The following is a 25,365-nucleotide window of genomic DNA, read 5'->3' on the forward strand; positions in this document are numbered from 1 at the left end:
GGGTAACGTCTCCTTCCATTATATTACACTTGATGCTGATGATCTGTCAGAGAGATTCAGGAACAGGCACATTGGCTGTCAGTCAGCCCAAGCACAATCCACTAAATTATGCTAATTCCCATAAAGACTGAGATGACACACGACTGAAGGAGTCCCCCGTAGGATTTTGTTCACATAAATTTGCCCATTTATGGGAACTTTATCCTGCTCAGTGGAATCCTTTGTTCTCTTTATGCTATTCCTGTTGTCAGGAACCCAGGACTTTCCAGGATTCAAGGAAGATCAAGTGAGGAAAAATGAGAAGAAAATGAAAGAGGTGCCCAGCTCTGCATGGAAGTGGGGCTTTCCAGGGATTACCTGGAGTAAATGCAATAGAGAAGGCCTGAGGTGACTTGCCTGAGTGTCACAAAGTGGGGATGGATTCTGGTCTTAAGCAGGCCAGAGGCAAAGGAAGTTTGCATGTGAAGAGCCACTAACCCAGTCATTTAGTAAATACAGGGATATCACAGCTCAATGGGGCCTTAAAATGTGATCAAAATGCACAAAAATAAAATCTACAGCTGTATCTGTTCAATAGCTGTCGTTACTAAGCAGTTTCAGGTTCAATTTGTTAAAGATGCTTAACATGCTCAGAAAAAGACAAAGAATTTCTTACTTCAATTAGGAAAAGCATAGATTAAAGAAGTCAATACCAGGAAGAGAATTTCTTGGTGATGAAGGAGCCATCAGGCACTGCCTGGAACACCTGAGTCAGGAGAAACTTTTGCTTAGTAATCAAAAGCCACATTTAGAAATGAAGGAAGAGTAGCGGCTTAGGAAATCTCTAAATGAAGTACTTCAGGGATGCCCTCCTCTGCTGAAGAAGAAGAATGAGGTTTACAAGAGGATTTCTTTGTAAGCAAGCCCTTATATTATACCAATGATCTTTCAAAAATCATGTTTATTTTCTAAAGAGTGTGTGTTTGTGTGTGTTGCCTGTGTGTGTGTGTGTGAACATGCACACATAAGAGTTCACATGTGGAGATCAGTTCTCTTATTACAAGAGGTGGGTTTGCAAGCAGATCCTTTGACTTGGTGGCAAGCACCTTTATTCAAAGAATCATCTCATTAATTGTCGCTTTCCTAATATATGGATCTCATTATCCATTGTCACAATTCCAAATATTTCATGGGTTCTATTCAAAATGAAAGTGGAATTTAAATACAAGATGAATGAAGCTGGTAGTTGACAATATGCCGTTCCAGGCCTTTCCTCTAATTTAAAGTATCTTTCAGGACATGTGGCTTTCATAAATATTAGTTTCTTTACTGACCTTTGCTGTAAAATACTTCAATGTTGCAGTGGCAACATGGGCATCCTCTCTCATTTATTTATGCCTAGTGACACTTCCTAGAAATTCTTCATTCCATTGTTGTACAAATATCTCTCATTTAGAAGATTCTTTGTTTTGTGTGTTTATACTTCTATCCTTCATGGGTAGGCCTCCTGACAAAGAATTTCAGCCACTCTTGTGAGAATAGAAGTCATGTTGGGGGTGGAATTCCAAGACATAGTAAATGGGTGTTTTTAGGATGAATGAGTGTGGCTGGGGAAGCAGCTCAGTTGTTAAAAGGTTTTCTATGCAAGCACGAGGACTCTGATTATATCCCCCAAACTGGCAGAAAAATCCAGGCACAGTAGCATGGGCTTTATTCCCAGAGACAGGGAGACGGAAAGCGATGGATTGCTGGTTCTCTCTGGCCAGCCAGCCTAGCCTAATTGACAAGTTCTGGGTCAAAGAAGAGTCCCTGTCACCAAGAGGAAGAGGATGGCTCCTGAGCAATGGTATTCAAAATTGTGCTTTGACCCTCACATGCACAAGCACACACACAGGCACACCTGTACAGGAACACACACACACAAACACACACACACAAACACACACACACACACAAACACACACACATACACACTGTATGAAAGGTTGAATAAATTACTGAAGCCTCATTTCATGCACAGAGAAATCTTTAGTAGCAAGAGGGTACTTATGCTTTCTGTGGGTGTTTGCTGATCCATTCAGTCAAAACTCAGGAGAAATGGCAGTTCTCAGGTAAAGTAATCACATCCAAAGAACATGAATAACATGGTAAAAGCTTCTGCATATCTTTATCTCAGGCATGAACTTGATCATATTTTTATCATGTGCCCTTTAACCTCAAGGCCTTTTTAAAATCAAGCAATTTTCCAAACAATTACACCCATCTTCTTTTGGCCATTCACTTTTTTTGCTCCAATATATCTCTGACTCTCAATGTTTCATCTCAGATTCACTGGCTCTAATTACTCTTTGACTATTGAAACCTGCAGAAAATGTAGTTGGTTGCAGAAGAATAATGCTTTGATAGGAGAAAATGTGATTAGACTCAGTATCCTATGTCTTCCTTTAAAGACATGTGATAGATTTGCATGAGTTCTCAGAACACTAGAACAAAATGGTGTCTTTTTGAAACCATTTGCTTCATACTGCAGAATATGTATCCAAAGTCACTTCACAAACTAAGTATCCTTGTCTTATATGAAACAATTTGAAAGATAAGCATTGCATTTATTAGTTGAAGAAGTAAAAGACCAAGCCTGGCATCTGCTTGTCTTCTTTTGTCAAGTTTCTAACATAGTTTCTTCATCATAATGTGGATGATGAATTCCCTCAAAAAGTTTGCTAAAATATTATGACTATTGAGGATCAGAAAACTGAAACCATTGGTGTATCAATACTAAAAATAAAACCATTTGGACCAGGCAGTGGTGGTACATGCCTTTAATACCAATCCTCAGGATGAAGAGGCAGTTCAAGGCCTACAAAGTGAGTTCCAGGATAACCAAAGTTACATCAAAAAACCTGTCTCAAAGCAAAACAAAACAAAAACCAGACAAACAAAGGAACAAACAAAAACCCATTTGGTGTTCCTACATACACTAAATGAGTGTCACCATTTACGGAGAGCTTGTAGAAGCACAGACATACAACTTGGCAGATAGATATGTGGTATTTTGTAAATGTAAAGTCTCAGGGCTTTGAGCTTTTATTTATGGCTAGTGTGTTACCTCAAAGGGGTGGGTATATGATATAAATTTTTATATCACTAGCTTTGCAAACATAAAAATAATGTTGACCATAATTATAAGGATAAGCAGTAATTTAAATGATATTAAAAGTAGCTAAAATTATTAGAGCATGTATTATTCATGAAGCAATGATCAGTTCTAAGTTGCTCTGTACTATTGTAATTATTATTGTTATTATTTTTAGTGTGTATGTGTGTGTGTGTGTGAGAGAGAGAGAGAGAGAGAGAGAGAGAGAGAGAGAGAGAGAGAGAGAGAGAGAGAGAGAGAGATGGGGAGGGCACATGTGTCATAGTGGAGTTCAAAGAATGACTTTGTGGAATTTATTTCTCCTTCCGCCTTTATTTGAGTTTCAGGAATTGAAATTACTCAAGACTCTTGCCTGTGCTTTTATGACAAAGTAATAGAAAATTTTCTACAAGAAAATTTCTTAAAAATCCTTTCCTTTCCTTAAAAATCTAAAAATTAATTTCCAAGATGAAAGCTACCAAGATCAATTATTTTAAATGAATCACTAAAAATGTTCAATCGATTCATTTTCAGACATTTACATTTTCTTCCCATGTATACCAAGAGGAGGATTCCAGGAAGTCTAACCCAGACTGAAGATTTCTTTTAACCCCACCTGGGCCAAACATGAGACATCTCCCTAGTTCTACTCCTTAACTCTAGGAAGACAGGTTTGTTTTTTTCTTCCTGCAGAGACATGACTTAGAGCAATTACTGTGCACAGCTTGAAAGAACAAGACCTTTCTGCCCAAGAGGTAGCTTCTTGGCTTAATACCTTGGTTATTTAGCATAATATTTTTAAAAATTTGGTTCAAAGGTAAAGGATAGAAAGGCAAAACCCAACACCTTTGTCCTAAGAAAATTATCACCGTTATTATATATTATACTAATGAGGATTACCCTCATAAACAACATCATACAAAAGGTATCATATAAATTGATTGTAGAAACTTCTAGATTTTTCTCACTAAGAAAGCTAAATTAAATTATTTTTATAATGAAAAATGCTAGAGCATATTAACATAAAAATATAGACATGAGCTTCTATTTAAGTCTATTCTGGTCCCCAATGACTGCAAATCAAAGAATATTGCCAAAACAAAGTTGATGACTTTCAAAGTGAGATCATGAAAGGTTATGTGATATCTGCCTGATTTTCTTGGGACACACTGCCTATGGGGAAAGCCAGATGTCCTATAAGAAGTTCTCCTATGCAGTCCAGAATAGTTTGTTTTATGTTGAGGTCTTTGATCCATTTAAATTTGAGTTTTGTGCATGTCGACACATAGGGATCTATTTTCATTCTTCTACATGCTGACATTCAGTTATGCTAGCACCATTAGGTGAATATGCTTTCTTTTTTCCATTTTATATTTTTTTCTTCCTTGTCAAAGATCAGGTGTGTGTAAGTGTGTGGATTGATATTTGGGTCTTCTATTCAGTTCCATTGGTCCTCTTGTCTGTTTTTATACTAATACCAGGCTGTTTTCAGTACTGTAGCTCTATAGTAGATAAAGTTTGAAGTCAGGGATTGTGATACCTCCAGAAGTTCCTTTATTGTACAGGATTGTTTTGGCTATCCTGGGTTTTTTGCTTTTCCATATGAAGTCAAATATTGTTCGTTTGAAGTCTGTGAAGAATTTTACTGGGATTTTGATGGGCATTGCATTGAATCTGTAGAAAGTGAGAAGTATACTTGAACACATAGGCACAGGAGACCACTTCCTAAATATAATCCCAGTAGCACAGACACTGAGAGAAACAATAAATGGGACTTCCTGAAACTGAGAAGCTTCTGTAAAGCAAAGGACACAGTCAACAAGACAAAACAGCAGCATACAGAATGAGAAAAGTTCTTTACCAATCCCACATCTGACAGAGGTGTGATCTCCAAAATATTAAGAACTCAAGAAATTATTCATCAAAAGAATAAATAATCCAATAAAAATGGGGTAGGACATAAATAGAGACTGCCAATAGAATACTTAAAATGGCTGAAAAGACATTTAAGGAAATGCCTCTAGCCATCAGAGAAATACAAATCAAAACAACTCTGAGATTCCATCTTATACCTGTAAGAATGGCCAAGATCAAAAACACCAATGGCAGCTTATGCTAGAGAGGATGTGGGATAAAGGGAACACTTCTGCATTTCTGGTGGGAGTGCAAACTGGTACAGCCACTTCAAATATCAATATGGCAATTTTGTAGAAAAAAATCAGGAAAAAACCTGCCTCAAGATCTAGCAATGGATAAGGAAAGTGTGGTACATTTACACAATGGAGTACTACACAACAATGAAAAAATAATGACATCTTGAAATTTGTGGGCAAATGGATGGATCTAGAAAACATCATATTGAGTGAGGTAACCCAGACCCAGAAAGACAAATATCATATGTACTCACTCATAAGTGGCTTTTAGAAGTAAAGCAAAGAAAAACCAGTCTACAGTTCACAATCCCAGAGAATTTAGACTACAAAGAGGACCTTAAGAGATATACATGGATCTAATCTACATGGAAAGGATAAAAGACAAGATCTCCAGAGTAAATTGGGAGCATGGGGACAATGGGAAGGTAGAAGGGGAGAGAAGATGAAGGGAGAAAAGTGGACAAAAACATATAGCCCAATAAAAACAATAAAATAATTAAAAAAAAGAAGTCACCCTATCTTGAGGCTGCTATGATAAAGGGTAACATGCGTCACTCTGGCACCTTAAAAACCAGTCACACAGGGAGACATTGGGATATCTGACTAAGAGCTGAGGGCCTCTATCACCAGCCTAGGGGGTTCAGGTGAGAACTTCCAGCCTAATTCCCTTCCCAGTTCCTGAGTAATTATATCTCAGGAGTCCACACAGATGCCTGTCTTAGCTGCTAGAGCTGGAGCAATTATTTTCATCTCTTTTGCAACAAAACCATTAGGAAGCTCAGCTATTTGAAGTCCCTTCTTGTATAAGAGAGACAAGTTGTGGTACAGATTATTAAAAAAACAAACTTTGTGCTAAACAAAGGAGACTCACCAGCCTCTAATCTAATCCTGATTTAATTTAGCTTATGATTTCAGGGAAGAAAAGTCTGTAGCTAATATTTTTTTATAGGTTTACAGTTAAATTCAGGCAAGCATTAAATCTTCGAAGTAATCACCACACAGTAATAAGGAGAGATTATATTTCTTTTTTCTGAGTATTTTCTGTCTGAGATAAAATGGGTCAAGTATCACCATATACTCTCATTGAAGAGATTTTTCTATTGTTTTATAGTAAAGGCATATATCTTGTTTGAAACTTTCTGATAGTTTGTCTAATTTCAGAAACTGTTGTGAACAAGACAAAGTTGAACACAAATAATAGGAAATAGGTGGAGGGTGGTGGGATATCTTTTCAGGATCAATAGGGAGATGAGTTTCAGAAATGAAAGCTTTGGCAAGGTCTTGGAATAGAGCAGAATAACAGTATAATTCTGTGAACTATCAGCAAAATGTAGTTAAAGAGAGAATAATGTTTAAAACAAAGTAAATGGAAATGTAGCCTGCTGTGCACAAACATATTTGAGGGCATTCAGTAATCAGAGGTGTAAGTTCTTATCAATCAAAACAGACTTGGAAAGAAAGTGGTGCTTAGAAAGTAGGCTCCTTCTCTGCTTTATGACATTACTCTTGCCTACCCTCTATCTCATTGTATCTCCTTGCTTCTCTTGCTGATTCCTTTTTGTTCTTCCTGTCCCCTTCTCTTCCTTAGCCCCATCCTTTCTATAAGATCTTGCTTAGACAATTGCTATCGTGATGCCAAAGCATTTATATAGTTCTGTTTCTTGTATTAGTTCCTCAGTCCCAAGCCCTTACAACAGAAGATTTTATTCTCAACAGGTTGGAGCCAAAGCTTGTTGCTTTTCACCTGCAAGCTGTTCTGCTGACTAATCATCTAACAAAATGAACCCCTCTGTCTTTCTGTGTCTCCCTTTAATTGTCAGCAACAAGAATACAACCAGATGTGAAAATAAAATTTCAGTGATATGCTAGAAAGAGAAGTTTGGTTTTATTTCTTTATTTCCCATATAACAAAAAGCACAGAGGTTATTACACAAAGAAGCAGAGCCTGTGCAATGTCACCAGAAAGGACTCAGTGCCCTTCTATCTTCCTGCTGTACTGTAAAGACCCTTTGTCCAATCCTTAGCATTTGGCTCTGAGCCTCCTGATCACAGGATGGCTTCATTTAGTGGCTTGATCGCAATATTGTTCCTGCCAGGAAGAAGGTGGAAGGTGAATGTGAAGGGCAAATGTACAGAGAGAGCATGCCTGTTAAGGGGGAATCTCACAAAAAGTATCCTCAAGTCCCAGGCAGCAGATTCTTGTTCACAGAATTTGAGAACCATGATTACCCCAGCCGTGAGAGTCCTCAGAAGTAGTCATCGCATTTGGATACAAAATTATCTGTTCCAAATTGCAGTTTCAGGGGAAACCAAAGAAAGATGCAGAGGCACAAAACAGCAGTTTCCTTCACATTTCTAATTGTACAAGTGGAGAGAGTTGCTCTCCAGTTTTCTATTTCCTTTAAATCACTGGGACTGCTTCTCTGTACCTTAACGCAGCAACATATTTTATCAATTCCTATCAAATTTGCCATTCTCTGCTTCTCTTTCCACTGCATTGCTGCAGTGTGTTGACCTCTCGTCCTCCTAAAAGCTAAGTCTACATTTTTATTCCCAGGATCTGTGCATGTTACCTTATTTAGAAAGGATTTTTGCTGATGTAATTAAGTTAAGGACGTTGAGAAGCAAAGATTATCCTGGATTATCCTGTTGGTCCCTAAATCCAATGATCCAGCTATTCTTATAAGGGTCTCATGGGGGGAAATACAAGTCAAAATCAAACTGGAAATGGATGAAGACAGAAATCAGAAAGGTGTGCCTACAGCTATGTAGACTCAGGAACCACTATAGAATATGGCGGTGAGGAACTTTTCCCCAGAGACTCCATTCACCCTGATAATATCTTGAATTCAGACACGGAGTCTCCAAAACCAAGAGAACAAACTTCGATAGCTTTGTATGATTAAAGGTGTGGTGATTTATTATAGCCACCACAGGATATTAATATAATCACGCGGCATTTGTTTGGTTTCTTTGGAGGGGGAGGGGAGCTAGCATTACTGCAAAAGTGCTACCTAGTCTCTTTCCTTCCATTCCTCTCTAATCCCATCTGTGCACTGTCCAGGTTAGTCTTTCTGCAACAAAAATCTCATTGCTTGTTTTATTTCCAACACCTTGTCATTGCCTGTAGGCTGAAGTGTGATTTCCTCATCAATCGTATTGATGCCTTTATCATCAAGTACCTGCCTGAACAGTCACCTGTGTTCTGGATTTGTAGCAACACTGTGATTTTCCCACTCCTTTATGCCCTGGCTCTTCTGCCTCTTGTCTTCTTTTCTAGAATCACCATCTTTCTTTTCCTTATGTACAGATAAATGCTACCTTGTGCTCCATAATCTAAGGCCACAGTTGAACCCAATAGCCGCCCATTCTTCATGTCAAGTATGCATAGAGGTCGTCATGATTTCCAAGTCTATGGAATGACATGTGTATAATAAGAGCTTCAATTAAAAAATATTATAAAAGAACATATATTATCATCATTGGAGTTGGTTGCTATAGAAAACGCCAGTCTTTTGACAGCCAGAGGTAGGAGAAATGGCTCATTTGATTACAGAGTCTTAGAAACCCTCAATGGATGATCTGCAAGTTGGCATCCAGGGATGCTGTTACAATTTCAGTGGCCTCAGAACCAAAGAAGACAGTCACAGAGCTTTCAATGCTGGAAAGCAGTCCAAAGAAGAACGCTCTGGGTCCTGAATCCAAAGACAATGGAATTCTGAAGTCCCATAGCAGAAGTCATTGTCCCTCCTAGGCTGTGCAATTCACCTTCCTCCAGCATTTGTCTTATGAGCCCCCCCACAGCTGAGTGGTACCCACACCCAGTAAGTGCAGTTATTTCCTAAGCAGACATCTGAGTGCCAGGAATACCCTTTTAGGAATAGCCAGCTTTGCTTGCTCTTTATGTCTTTCTGAATTCTGTCAGCTTCCTACCTGAAATTAGCTATTGTGGTGAGTGACTCCATCTTGACAAAACGATGCTTACTTTTGGAACTTTGTGTCTTGAACAAATTAGTGGCCAAAATGATGTGTGTTTGTTCTCATGGGAATCTGATGAGAAGACTGAGTGTTTCCTGCCATGTAATCCATCAGAGCTGATCTCACTCCCACCCATTTTTCACAGCTGGTTTTGTCTTTCCACTGATTCTTGGAACTACCTCTTTTTCTAACAAGTTTTCTTACTTACACAATTCATGGTCAGTTTCTGTAGCTGAGAACCAAACAGTGCTAACCTCCCAAATGGATGTGCCTGTTTATTTGACATTATAATTGATAGTAATGCATTATAAATAAGATCAAGGCAGGAAAAAGAGACAGTGGTTGGGTAGAAAGCGAATCTAATCTGTGTACTGTGACTACCAATTGTCTCCCATTGCTCAATGCCCTGTATTAACCAAGGGAAAAAAACATTGTATGATATTGGGAGAAATTGAAAGTAAGAGTACGTTAAAAATATAATTTCCAAAGTCTGTGCGAAATGTTAAATGTCAAAGATTCAAGATTATTTAAATTTACACAGAGCTGCTTAGAGGAGATCAACTAGGTAAAAACTGTGATGTTTGTCATGTCTAATTCCCGTAATTAAGTGCTGCTCTTTTGACTTGAAAAGGCCTCTGTGGGATTATATTAATGGCATAATGGAGAGTCAAAGGAAAAAATCAAAACTATTATGAAAAAGAGGGATGTTGAAAAATGCATGAGCTGGAACCTTCAGGAAAGGAGAGTGTCTGCTGTGCAGAATGATCGGGGTTCCGGGAATGGCCTGTGGTCTTTCACCCAGGACAGGGCACCTCCTCCATACCTAAAATCTATACAGGCATTAGAAAAGGTCTCGACAAAAAAAATGTCAGTCAGTATCATAAACTCACTGTCTAATTGTTTCCTCTAAAGAAAAAAAATGTTTATTACTTCTTCAAGAAATTACTGTTCATTATTTATTTGAGAGAAGGGTTTAGACAACTGAGGATGGACTCAAACTCTCTGTGTTGTCAAGGATGCTCTTTAACTTTTGATCCTCTGCCTTGACCTTCCAGTGCTGGGATAATGTATATGCTCATGTGATGCCACACCCGGTTCATGCGTGATGAAGGACCTAACTCAATGTTTCCTGTGCATTAGACAAGCACCTGGCAGTTGAGCTGCATTCCCAGGCCACGATGGGACTTCCTGAGGGTGAATGGGCATATGGATTATGTTCGATTCTTAATCAGTTTTAGAAATGTGACGTGCCTTCTTCCTGGGCCTTCAAGATGCATATCTTTTCTGATTGCCCTCTCATTATCTCAGTCATAAACAGTGTAACACTTTCATCTGCTGTTGTGACAGGGTCACTGAAAAGTGAGAAAGGAGCTCAGAGGGGGGCTTAAACAGGTACAGAGTTAAGCCTTAGGAAGTCAAGAAATTTTATGACCTTAATCAAGATGTTTATATATTTATGTTTCATTTTTTAACTACCAAACTGGCAGTATGCTTATTGTTTATCATGTGGAATGTTTCTGAGGGAAGCAGTAAAGCTCAAGGGGAAACACCAAGAAAAACAAGATTCAATCTAATGCAATTTACTTCATTAATTCAACAGTTAATGTTGTCTATTAGCTGAGTAGGAGTATATACTACGAAAATCTAAACATACACATTTGTTTAAGATTAAACAAACTGAGTAAAAACTACAGCTAAAATGTATGGAAGCTAGGTATGGTCAGAAAGCCTACCATTACGGAGAGTGAAGCAGAGCAACTGTCCAGGAGTTTGAGGCCAGTCTGGTTACCTAATGCCTTCTAGGCCAGGTTAGACAGAGAGAGAACCTGTTTGAAAAATTCATTAACAAAATTCTATAACAACTAAAGTGTGTGTTGCATGTATGTGTGCATAGGTATCTGATCTATCTTTGAAAACATAAAATAATTTGAGTGTGTATTCAGAGTTAGCGTATTATTGTTTATAACTTTAAAAGTTATTTTGAGGTGAAATGCCTCAGTGGTTAGAAGCATTTGTCTTCATCCTTGGCAGAAAACTGGCATCCACTTCTGGAACCCATGTGGTAGAAGAAAACATTAGAATCCTAAAAGCTGTCTCCTGACTCCTACACCTGCCTTCCAGTTTGTGTGCACTCACACACATGCACACATACATACACACATAAGTAAATAAATGAAATATAAAAGATATTATGTGTACATATTCTTTAAGGTATTCAAAAACTTAGCTGTCTTTCCACCTTAAATAATTATTTTTAAAGTAAAGAAACTAAAAATATTAATAACTGCATATAACAATATTCATAAATATATGCAAAGATTTCAAACTTTTGTGTGAGCATTCCTGTGTCTGTGACTTTTTTTAAGCACTGGATTCCTCTCCTTGCAAATGCTGGGGTTTTTTTTGATCACTCACTGTTGGGAGCAGTGAGACCCCAGATCCTGAATTTCTTGTAATCCCTTGATCTGAGTGCCTACAGCTGCTCTGAGCACAAGACCTTCAGGAATTCCTGATGGCAGGAGAGTGGTTTCTGGTGGGTTTGGGTGGGGCGTGGCTATCTCTATGTAATCCCCTGAACACAATAAAGGGGGCATTCTTGGGGAATTCAAGGATGACCCATGTCGATGTCTCTCTGTCTGTGTTTGTCTCTGTATTTTAACCTCCAGCCCCTTGCCTGAAGCTCAGTAACTGGGTAATAGTGCACAGAGCGCAGACACGGGGGCACGGTGCGTGGCAATTGGAGGTCTCCACCGAGATTTCGGCAACTCACTGTACAGTTGAAAGTAAAAGTCTGCAGTCATTCACCCCTCTATGAGTCATTTTTGTTCTTCTTCCTCAGCGAGTTGTAATACAGAACTCAGTCCTTCTGTAAGTGCATACTTACCCAGACATATATGTATGTTAACTATCTTCCTGTGGTAAGGTGTGTTGATTAACACAGAATACTTACAAAATTTGTCTATCTTTTTTATAATTCCATTTTAATTGAGCCATGTACAGCACACATGGTAACCACACATGTACGGTCTACTTGAACAATAATTCAAGGTACATCTTTTAATTTTATTGGTTTTATTGATACTGCTACAGTTTGTGATTTTTCCCACAGCTGTTTTTGTTCCTTGAAAATCATCCTTCCCATGAGCCTGACTGTAACTCTAAGCATTTTATAGTAAATGGTTATGATCATTAAACACATGTAGTTAAAGACTTCTTCTCATTCATTTCCTTGTTCCTAGTTTTAATTTTTCATTATCTTTATTAATTTTATATATCAAATATAATTTTAGGCTCTGAAGTTAACAAGCTACATATGTTCTGCCCGTCTTTGCACAGCCTTGCCTCACACAGGATGTGTCTCGTCTCCACACAGCCTTCCAGTCAGCACTTTGCCTCTCATCCTGCCTGTGTGGCTGATGGCCTCCCATTTCTGTCATCCACCGTGCTCCTTCGGGGCTTCCATCCTCATGCTCTCTCTGGCTTGTCCTTCTGGCCTCCCAAACAGTGCTCCAGCTATGTCTCCAAGTCAGACCCTAAGCAGCTCTCCACATCATGCTTCCCCGCTGTCTTCGAAAGAATGTCTGTGATTGTCGTAAGATGTTCTCTTTTGCATTATCTCAGATTGTTACGCATTTATTCATTATTCACGCAGCCATAGGCACCTCTTAAAGGCTTACTCGTTGTCACAGAGAGGTGGGGACAACGAATAGTGGCGAAACTCCGTTCAGGAACCTAGGAGTTCTGCCTTCTAGATAGGAGACATTGGCATCCTAGAGCCCTTAATCATCATATTCATTTTACAAAATTTCAAACCACAAGCAAATTTTGCTTTATACTACACTATAAAATCCACCTTCCTTTCTTGAATTGCCAAATGAAAAAAGGATGGAAAGATTGCCATGATGAGAGAATCTCATGATTGTCAGATCAGGGCTACTGGCAATTCTGTAACCCTCTGCGAGGGAACCCTGGTGATTACTTTTGTATTGAACATGATCAGTTTTTCACAAATAATGAAAACAGTAATCAAATCCATTTCGCCAATAAAACATCACGGTTTAAATTAGGTTTGTATAGTAATTTTAAAAGCTTAGTTCTCAGCTTTACCTGAAGCTTAACTGAAAAGCAGTATTACACTGAGAGTTTTTCTAAAAGTTTGCACAGTTTCTGAGTGTCCCACAGGATAGCATTTCTGAGGCAATTACTGAAGAGTCTGGATCTTAGGATAACGGTGCATAGATGAAGCCATAAATATACAAATATAAAACTTAAATTGAACAACCCCACAAACAATATCAGCCAATCTGCTTATGAGTTCTAGAAGGGGAAGTGTTCCTTTCTTCTGAATCATTCTACCTATATAGAAATAAAATTCTATTTCACAGATTGCAGTTCATCCACAGTGACCCTAGAATTCCTACAAGTCGCACATACAGTGGTGATAGTTGGTGGAATAATGTCACTCAATGTTTGAGATTACTGCTTGCAACGTTTCTTTGAATAGTCCGGATAGAAAGATGTTTTATATATATATATATATATATATATATATATATATATATATATATATATATATTCTTTTATTGAAAATAGATTATTTTCTCATACAATATGTCCTGATTATAGGCTTCATATCCTGAGTTCCTAGGAGTGCTTGTTAGCATCAGCTTAGATCAGCAAAGATTTCAGGAAGTTTTCACTGCACTAGGGTTCCATATCAGTCCAGCCACCCCAAATGCCCTCCAATTCCAGCTCTCTCTCCCTACCCTCACCTGTTCACTCCCATTCCTGTTCCCACTCACACCCAGTCTACCTATAAAATATATTCTATTTCCTCCTTCCAGGGAGATTCGTGTGTCTTTACTAGACCCCTTCTTCTTTACCTACCCTCTTTTGATTCACTGACTGTAGCTTAGTTACCATTTAGTTAATGGTTACTATTTGCTTATAGGTGAATATATACCATATTTGTCTTTTCAATCCTAGGTTATCTCACTCAGGATCATTTTTTTCCTAGTTCTGTCCATTTGCCTGTAAATTTCATGCAACTTTTTTCTTTTATATTTTTAAAAGAAAACAATCTTTCTTTCATTTTACATATGAATCCAAGTTCCCACTCTCTCCATTCCTGCCATTCCCTCCATTTTTCCCCCACCCCACCCCTATTCTCTCCTCAGAGAGGGTAAGGCACATTCCAGTATGGAAGGCTCAAGGCTGAGCAAGGTATCCATCCAAAGAGAATGGGCTCCCAAACAGTCAGTACAAACAGTAGGAATAAATCCTGGTGCTATTGTCTTACAGAATCTTTTCAGTTTCTCAAGGTACAATATATTAATTGTTGATCTTAGTGCCTGAATTATTGTTATTTTGTTCAGAAAGTGATCTTCTGTGCCAATGCTTTCAAGGTTATTCCCAGCTTTCTCTTCTAACACGTTCAGTGTATCTGGTTTTATGTTGAGATATTTGATCCACTTGTACTTCAGTTTTGTGTATGGTGATGAATATGGATTATTTGTGTTCTTGTACATGTCGATATCCAGTTTGACCACCATTGTTTGTAGCGGCGGTCGGAGGAATTTGGAAATTGGAAATAACCGAAAATAGTCCTTTTAGAATAAATCAGTTTTAATAAAAGGAGAATAAGGGAACTTACAGAGCCAAGGGTCCAGCGAAGCAGAGGGTGACGCGGGGAAAAAACAGGGTCTCCCTCCCGGACCCGGTTCCTTTTAAAGGTACCTTTCTCCCCTGGGGCAGCCACGCCCCTGAACGCAGGGATTGGGCCAGCTGCCCCAACAATTGTTGTTGAAGATGTTGTCTTTTTTTCCAGTGTGCATTTCCAGTTCAAAAATAAGGGGTCCACGGGTGTGTGGATGGATGTTTGGGTGTGTCGCTATGACAACACCATGTGGTTTTTATTACTATAGTTCTGTAGTACAACTTGAAATCAGGAATGGTAGTAGTTCCAGAAGTTCTTTTATTGTTCAGGGTTGTTTTAACTATCCTAGGTTTTGTATTCTTTTGTTTTTCCATGTGAAATTGAGAAATGTCCTTTCAAGATCTGTAAAGATTGGGTTGGAGTTTTCATAGGACCTATTTTGGATCTGTAGATTGCTCTTGGTAGGATGCCATTTTTACTATGTTAATCCTACCCATCCATGGATGCTTATGATATTAAAGATGAAATCCTACCCTTGTTAGTGTAGATCTGTAATTGCCTTGGAGGAGCTTCTTCACACTATAAAGTTAAGGAGAATCCAAATTATAAGGATCTAGCAGAAGAAGCCTCTATGATTGGCTACATAATCTTACTAAGTGGTGGAAAATTTCAATTCAAACAGTTATAAATACCCAGTAATGAGAACAGAGAGACTGGTAGGTCCGGTGAACTGAGCTGTGTGGTTTTGACTTTTAACCGACACAGCCAGGATAGATTCTGAGCAAACATTATATAGTGAAGGCCAGACAGTCAGGATGGCAAATATTTTGAAAAAAAAATATATCTTTGAAAGGAACAATGCATTGGTCTCTTAGAAAACACTCTAAGTGGCTTTCAAGAACTGTCTTAAAATATTTGGAGGACTGTAATCTTTAAGTTCACAGACATATTTTTCCAAACCAAAAAGGAAAAGAAAAAAAGAAATAAGTTGGAGTTTTTGTTTTTTTGGTTTTTGTTTTGTTTTGGTTTCCCTAGGGGGACTTTAGTTTACTATTAAGAGGATTCAACTGCTTGAGTGATCAAGAGAGTCGCTGGATTACGGATCTTTTTACCACAGGCTCCCCAGATTCGTGGGGGCATTGCCAAATTGGGACTGAGTCTCAAAGGCAGAGGCAAACATCGACATATGAGTCTGTATTAAGGGATTATTATCTGTCCAGCTAAAACAGATAAAGCCAAAGAATTTGGGCCAGTTGGTAATTAATTGCTAAAAGCTGTACCAGTGACAGATTATTAATTGTTTTTTACTTGGACATTCTTTCTTGTTCCTTTTTTATTTTGAAAAATATTCTGGGAACCCATATTACAGAAAATAATGTTAATTTTGCCCTCAACTTGATTTGTCTTTAGGTATATCCTGAAACTATTCATGATTTAAACAGCAATAGAGTCCTCAGCTTAACATTGAAAAAATTTTATCTCCATAATAAACCCTTTTACTTAAGAAGCTGATAATAATACCCTCAAGTCCTATGTTCATAAAAGAATTAAATGTTATCATAGGATAGACAGTACAGTGGCCTATGGATGCTTTTGTTTGTTTTAAGAATCTTGTGTGTAACATTTTTTTATAGGTTGGATTTTCTAGAAGCAGATGCTGACCTTTGATAGGAAATGTATCGTTGAACTTCTTTATTGGGGATCAGCAACTCCCATGAAGCACAGAGATGGGCAAATCTTGACAACAAAGTAGCTCAGTTGTAGGTAGGCAAGACAAATATCATGCCTTCCTCCTGGAATCTGTTAGACTCAGTAGTTCACAACTGTCAGCAATACCTGAGATGTTTGGCTCTTTGTACCTCTAAATTGTCATAGCATTGAGTTCTGTGAATGTGAAGAGTGCTTGGGGTTTGGGAAAGTTTTATCAGGTTCTTGGAGTTTTCTTAAGAATTAAGTAAAAGCACAGATAGATGAAAAAATAGCAAGGTAATTTTATTCAAAGCAAAGTAACTATCAGATATAAATTCAGATTTTTCTTTGAACCACCAGCTCCTAAAGATATAGAGTCTTATTATTGATTATGGTCTCTGATGAAGTTGAAGATGACATAGTTACTGTTACAGTTTAAAAAGAAACTCACAAAAGGTATCAAATGTATAAGGTTGAGAGATGTAAAAGTTTAAATTGTTTATCTAAAATTTTTTGCGGTCTAAAAAGATAATTTTAATATGGTAATACAAATTATGAAAAAAGTGGTTTAGGTATAAAACTTTAAGTTAATCAAGATAAGTAGATAATAGAGTATTTTCTCTGAATATGCCAAATACAAATAGACTGGACACTGTGAGTGTAATTCTTACCTGATAATTGCTCTTATTGTCTATAGTTTTATTATGTTAGTGTTAAAACCCTTCCTTTTTATTTAGACAGAAAGGGAGAGATGTTGCAGAATATTACTTCACATTATGTGAGTATGTGTCACTGTGATTTGTTTAATTAAGAGCTCAATGTCCAATAGCTTGGCAGGAAGAGGTTATACAGGGCTTCTGGGAGCAGAGAGGACTCTGAGAGAAAGGGGATGGTCATGATTCAGATACCCAGGAAGTAGATCATGCAGGAGGAGAAGTAAAAACCATGAGTCATGTAATAGCATGTAGGTTAGTAGAAATGGATTAATTTAAGTTAATAAGAGCTAGTTAGAAACAAGCCTAAGCTAAGGCTGAACTTTCATAATAGGATGTCTCTGTGTCATGATTTGGTGGCTGTTTTTCATTCAGTCCATGAAAGCCTGTTATAGTAGTGTGGTTATATGATTCATGTCTCATCATAGGTCTTATCTCTAGGCCTGTGTGCAGGTTTTAGATCATAGCACAATGAGGTGCCACAAGGTCACTAGGGCTCACCATCACGTCATGATTTTTGAGTTGCTTGTAGTAAGGTTGCAGGCTTTGGATACTACCCCTTAGGGAGGAGGGTCTTGCTCGATCCCTCACAGAGAAGAGCATGATATTAATCTGATGAGCCCAGTTTAGTGTTTACACCAAAGACCTTGTGCTTGTTTAAGTTTGAGAACAAGTCCTGGAGAAGAGAACAGATGCACAAAGGATTTATAGCTCAGAGAAACAGCTATATATGGTAAAGTGAAATAAATGAAGACTGTAATGATGGCAGATCTCCATATTCTCTGTTTCCTACCAAATGACAGGAGGAATGCAGCAAGGTAGTGTTGAAAGATGGTTAGAACACAGTAAAGCTCCACTAAGTTTCAGCCACGTCACTGGAGAACACAGAAGCAAAGCCACATCAGGACGATCTCCAGGCACCCTGACCTTCTCTAGGTTCTAGCTGGAAGGAGTCTGAATGAATGCATTTTGGTTCTATGGCTGTGGTGTGTCAAAATACAGTGTGTGTGTGTGTGTGGGGGGGGGGGTGTTCAACATATTTTTGCTCCCTGATGCAGGAGACCTGAATAGCCAGACTCCATGCCTACCACTACCTGTTTCTGCATGTGCAGCAGGATTTTCCTGATAGTGGGGCCCCTGTGAAGAATGGCAACCTGCTGTGGATAGGCATCAAAACTGAGCAGTTTTCAGTAGAGTGTGATCAGAACTGAGACACGGGTTTTAGATTTACTGTTAGAACCTAACCCTCGAAGCCATTCATTTCCCCTTCTCTTCTTCATGGTACCCTTGAAAACCACCCATGGAAGATGATAAAATCTGTTATTACAGAAACCAGAGCATTGTAAGGATAAGAGCAGCCTGCCCAGCAGAACTGATTTTGAGGATAAATACAGGTCTTTATATCTAGGCCATAACATTTCATTTTCTTGAAACTACAATCCACATTCAGCATATCTAAATCTAATAATATCCAATATTGCTATTGAATATGGAACCTTGTTCTCATCCTTTCCAAAGAGGGGCTTCTCTTTGGTTGAGCTGATGACTCAGAATTGTTGCACATCTGTATTTCTGCAGGGCCTGTGGCTCATTCTTTGTTTGGGAGACACATCATATCAGAACACACGAATAGCATGTATCAGGATCTCAGGAGCTGCGGGTTAATGTAAGTCTATGTTCTATGTATTGGTCATTCCAAAATGTCCCAGACAGTAACCTGTCAGGTGCATGAAGGTCACTTTGATGGCTGTAAATAAGAGGTAATGTGAGGTAATGCTGTCAAACTCAGTCTTCCACCTGTACTTAACTAGACTCAAAGAGTTCTGCAAAACAATTGAATCAAATGAATGGAGCAACTCAAAATAAAACAGAAAGACTTAATTCTCTTCATAGAGAACTCTGAAACACTTCAACGCAATGAAATATTTGTTTGCATCATGATATCATGAATGACAATGTTTTTTTCTCAGAAATTATCTTTGGAGGTACTTCCCTACTCCACACTCTGTCCTAGAAATATATCCCTGGGGAAGCAGAATAAATCATCTGGTTTAGCTCAACTCAGAAATGAAGTCTGTCATAATGGTAGTGATTGCTCTTCTACACTACTAAATAGGACATATTCTGACTTCAAGTTTAGAAGTTCAGAACAGGCCAAGTCAAAAACGAACAAATGCCAGAAGTGGTGATGTGTGTTCCAGCCCAGCCAGTGCTGCATTGTGAGATCCTGTTGAGAAACAGAGAGACAGAGACAGAGAAGAAGACTGAGAGAGAGAGAGACATAGACAGAGATGGAGAGCACAAATATGAATGACAGTATCCTGAAACTCCTCTAATCTAGGTTTCTGGAGCATTTTTGAGCCATTAAGAAGAACAATACAGAATAAAGGAGTTTAAAATGAGGTAATACTTTAAAATGGTAAGAAAATTAAGAATCTGTTAATAAAATGATGGATCATATTGACAGTGCAAAATGCAAGCTTTTAGAGAATAATATTTTTATTGTCTGGCTTGAATAGAAAACACAAAGAATATGCTAAGGAAAAATGTACTTAAAAACAGATTGTTAGGTGGGGCGCAAATGACATACATTTTAATGAATATCTCATAAACCAGATTGCTGTATAATTTATCACAGAATATATTTTCAAATATACACATATACAGATATAACTTTAAATAGGTGACCTGATTCAAGTTTGTTTGTTTTGAGGGCATTTCAAGAGATGGCTCAGAAGATAAAGGACTTGCTGTTGAGCATAAGGGTTGGAGTTCATCCCTGATAACCTATCACCCATACAAAGACTGGACATCCCACCTAGAATCCTAGCAAAAATAAGCCAGGGCCAGGGGTTGATTGCCCAAGGCTAAGACTGAGACCCATAGTGAGATCTGCATTTGAGTGAGAGGTTGTGACTCAATATATCAGCCTGAGCAATAATGCAGAAAATGTCTGATGCCAATATCTGGTCTTTAAGCATGTACTCACACATGTGCAGAGACACCTGCACCACCTGCACTTACACATATGAGCAGGCATGGGACAGTGCCCCTTTCACACACACACACACACACACACACAGAGAGAGAGAGAGAGAGAGAGAGAGAGAGAGAGAGAGAGAGAGAGAGAGAGAGAGAGAGAGAGAGAGAGAGAGAGAAAGGGGGGGTGCACATGCATGACTGTGTGCTTGTGTGGCATACCAATCATAATGATTCTCAGAACTTATCTATAATGTTTCATTTGCTGACCATCGCTATTAGCTTATCTCCTCACACATGGAAGCCTTGCCAACGCAACTACACACTGGAAGTTACACTTGGCCCATGTGTGCTGCTGATTCACTCCACACATCTACAAGCCTGACTCCTCACACTTAACTTAAAAAAATGAATCTTATTCAAACTAAATTAAGAAAATGAGCTTTATACCTTTTCCCCCCCTTAGAGTTGCTGTAAGGAACTCTGGGGCAGGGGCTCCATGCTTTCTCTTCAGAATAATGAGTTTGTTCCATTTTCCCCTGTAACAACTAAGTCCTATCCTGATTGTATTTACTTTGATTGTACCTAAATTTGCAAGGACTGAATAGCAACTGTATTACTTCTTCTGTACTAGTAAGACCACTGCCCCGACACACACCTTGGAAAAGCTTTGGGGCCATGGATTCAAAAGGAGACTTTATTTCTTGCTGTTTTTTTCTTCTCCTATAACCAACTGTAAACGATATTGGAGCTAGTGAGAGCTTAGGTACATTTTTCACTCGAATTGAATTTTCTCTTCCATAATTTGACCTAGGGGGAAAAAACCAATAGTGATGGAAATTCTACCAAGACAGATTAATTCAGGGGTCAAGAAATAGCAAAGCAGGAGAAGAGAAGCTAATGAATCTTTACCATGTGAGGCAAGGTGCAGAAGGTCCTTAGAGAGGCCATACGCCTGGTGGGGAAGGCACGGTGGTTTGTTAGTGACACAAGGCTTTGAGATTGAATTCATCTTGAAGACTCAGCTGTTTGGGATGCATCATTTGTAGGGCAATCTTGCTATTAGTATTTTCCAACCTGTTTTATTGTATTGATAAACTGTATATTTTCCCCCACATTAATATTAAATTTAAAATGACCGTCTGGTAACTGCGTTCATTCATCTACTTTTCACCATCAGGGCAGTCTTTGGTTTTCTTTCTTGTCTGTCTGAATAGCTAATAGGACTCTGAGTTGGACAGCTGGAGACTTAGACCCACCAAATATTGGTGGTTCATATTAGAATATGGTAACTTCTTCCTTCAGTTATTCAGGCAACTATTTGTTTATTATTTATTAATTTTAATAATGTCCTCTCCTGTCTTTAGTACACAAGGTCTCATCAATGTCATTCCTCTATTTAGTAGTGTAGCAGAAATATCAGTGTGGAGGTCAAAATGGGAATTCCACATTTACTGGTTTGATGCTGGAAACCAGTAAAATAAACAGGAGAACAAAGAGGAAAGGCTTTTTCTTACTGGGGAATAAGGATATTTTGTGTTACTATAAAAATAAAACTTGCTACATTCAGAGAGTCTGGTTTGGTCCCCTGTTCCATCAGTCCCATTCCAACTGGACTTGGTGGTCTCCCGTTAGATCTGTCCCACCGTCTCAATGGGTAAACACACTCCTCACGGTCCTGACTTCCTTGCTCATGATCTCCCTCCTTTTGCTCCTCATCGGGACCTTGGGATCTCAGTCCGGTGTTCCTATGTGGGGCTCTGTCATTTTCTCCATCCAATGCCAGGTGAAGGTTCTATGGTGATATGCAAGATATTCATGAGTATGGCAATAGGATCTGTACATTTCTGGCACCCTCTCCTCAGCTGCCCAAGGACCTAGCTGACGGTGGAGGAGGACTGAGAAACAAAGGACAACGGCAATGAACATGACCTCTACAGCATGGACGGGCTCACTGTGAGCCTTGTCAGTTTGGTTGCTCACCTTCCTGGACTTAGGGGGAGCTGGGAGGACCTTGGACTTAACATAGTGAAGGGAACCCTGATGGCTCTTTGTCTTGGAGAGGGGTGGAGTGGGGGTATGGGTGGAAGGGAGGGGAGGGAAGGGGGAGGAGATGGAAATCTTTAATAAAAAAAAAAAGAAAAAAGAAAAAAGAAAAAAGAAAAAAAAGAAAAAAAGAAAAAATAAAAAAATAGAAAAATAAAAAAATAAAAAAAATAAAACTTGCTATTATTCTTTAAATTGTCTACCCCAAATAAATAAGTTTACCTACACACATGGTTTTTTCTGGAGCAACTAAGTTAATTCCTTTCTCACCTTCCTTCTTCAAAATTTCCAACAAACCTTTCTGAGGGATCAAGATACCTTATGCCTCACTGCTGTCTTCTTGTAGTTTGTAATCAGTGCTTTGGACTACCTTTCTGGTGCTCATCTATTTTGCACGGTAAAGACCTCTATCTCCCGCGGCTCATACGCATCACACATCAAGCATAGAGTTGGCCTAAAGCAAAGCAGATGAGATTCGGGGAAAACACTTTGCTCTATCTCCAAACGTTCCTGTCCACCATCTAGAAAGGAACAGCAGAGGCAGAGCAATAATGGTCACCTTACCACCTAAAATACTGCAGAAAGTAGGTCTTAGGATATTATCTTTTAAAAGTTTATTAACTTCATACATGTAAGCCAATTATATTCACTGGCATATTTAATGCTACAGTCCTGCTGAACAGTGTCCTAGTTGTGTTTAAAGATTTTGGGGGGTTGTTTATTTGGCTTTCTTTTGAAACATCTTAAGCACATTCTTTTCCTTTTCCTTTTTCTTTTTGACACAGTGTTGTCAAAGTTTGGCCTCTTCACTTCAATTGAATTGGTTCTTTATGTAACATTTTTTCTTTCCTATGTCCCCATTAATCCTGCCTTGCAGATCTCCAGATCTCTTACTGGTACTTTACTTGGATCCCCTCGGCTGGTCCTAGCTGCCTCATGCATCACTCAAGGAACACGGATAAACCAGGCTGTGCTTGCTGTCAAGCACTGGGTTTGCCCCACGGAGTCCCAAAGTGGAGCTGCCTAAGGACAAGCTGAGGCAAGTTTCATTTATCTGATCTAGTTCTCAGCACATCTTCACAAGAAGGTAATTTATGTAATGAGATTTAACGTCAGCTTTGATAGACAAATGTTTCCCTGTCTGCAGCCAAGTTTACAAGGAGAAGGGAAGATATCATGCTGATTTAAAAATGTATGTGTATAAAGCTTTTAGTAGAGTTCTGGGTTTATGGAGATTTCAGAATTGTGATCTGTGAATATCCTTATTGTCACCATTAACAAGTAAGGGTCTGGTACAAGGCTCTCTCTGGATAACCTTGAGGAAAATGAGATATCATGGATCCTTGAGTTTAAATGCAAATTTCATTTCATCAACTAACTCCTGGACATCTCTTAAAGCAAGAGATTTACTTCACCTTAATTTTTGTTTCTTATCTTTAAAATGTAGAAACATTGCATCTTAAATGGCTCTTTAGCCTTTATGTTATGAAGACTTTGGTATTGTCTTATTTTGTTTTGTCTTGTCTGGCTGCCTTTTGTTGGAAACCTGCTCTTCCTGAAGAGGAAATAAAAAAGAAGTGGATCCGGGGAAGAAGGGAGTCAGGGAGGGAGTAAGGAGGGGTGTAGGGAAGGAAAACTGTGGTTGGGATGTATTATATGAGAGGATAATCTATTTCCAATTAAAAAAAAGAAATAAATTTAAGAAGCATAACAGACTACTAATCTAGTGTTTGTGAACAAAGGAAAACACTTTCCTCAATCATTTTGCAGCTATTGCTGATTTTGGACAATGATATAGAATTAGAACAAATCCAGAGCTTTGGAACTAGGATTTAAACTTTTACTTTTTTTTTTTTTCTTAAAAAGTCCCTGATGAGCCGGGCGGTGGTGGCGCACGCCTTTAATCCCAGCACTCGGGAGGCAGAGGCAGGCGGATCTCTGAGCTCGAGGCCAGCCTGGACTACAAGAGCTAGTTCCAGGACAGGCTCTAGAAACTACAGGGAAACCCTGTCTCGAAAAAACCAAAAAAAAAAAAAAAAAAAAAAAAAAAAAAAAAAAAAAAAAAAAAAAAAAAAGTCCCTGATGTTTGTAATCACTAGAGTAAATTTTAAATTACGAATTTGTCATTTGCACATTAAAACCTCATGGTACTTTCTACAATAGAAAACATATATAATTACTAAGAACCTTCAAAACAAATAGCACAAACTTCTGTTGCTTAGCTCTTATCTTGTTCATCTCCTACACAGTTTCAAGCCCCAGATACAACACATGGAAGGGGCATACAAGGATTTTAATATTGTAATAAAGAATCAGAACCTCAAGCAGTCAACTTTGTCTATCTCAGAGGAAACCTCAGTTCAAAGGAGGGAAGTATCTCAGAGGACAAGAGGCAGATAGGGATAACGAGGCCTGAATTCCAGGCACTAAGAAAGATTTGGTCAGCAAGAGACATAATGACAATTTAAAAATTACAAGTATATGAGACACTTGTCTTGAGCTGCCTTCTTTACAACTCTGAAAATTAAACAATGAAACATTCCTCAGAACAGTGGTTGAATGAGTTTGAGATGTCATGTTTCAGGAGGATTCTTGGCATCACACAAAGAGATAGGCTGCTCAATAATGACATCAAGAAACAGCTTCACCTAAAGAAAGAAGTAAAGTATAGGATACAGAAATGGTGCTTGAGATAAGTTGGTCATGTTATAAGAATGAGAGCAGATATCCAAAGGTAGCACTGCTTGGAGGAGTGCATGGGATAAGGCAAAGAGGAAGGATAGATAGCAAAAAGGAAGACTGTGGAACCTCAGGTATGACAATAGCACAAGCATCTAGGACAGGACTGCCCAGGATAGGAACAATTGGAGAACCGCTACGACCGGGCTGCCCAGGCATGCTTAAGCATTGCCAGTGCAGAAAAAAGGATGAAATGATGAAGCCAAGGCTCCTTTTATTCTAGGTTGCCTGGAAGGCATTACAGAACAGAGTTGGGGCTGGAGAAGGTAGACTCTCTGGGAGAAACCACTCAAGTTTGAC

Source organism: Arvicola amphibius, chromosome 14 (assembly GCF_903992535.2).
Source record: "Arvicola amphibius chromosome 14, mArvAmp1.2, whole genome shotgun sequence".
Classification (NCBI taxonomy): Eukaryota; Metazoa; Chordata; class Mammalia; order Rodentia; family Cricetidae; genus Arvicola; species Arvicola amphibius.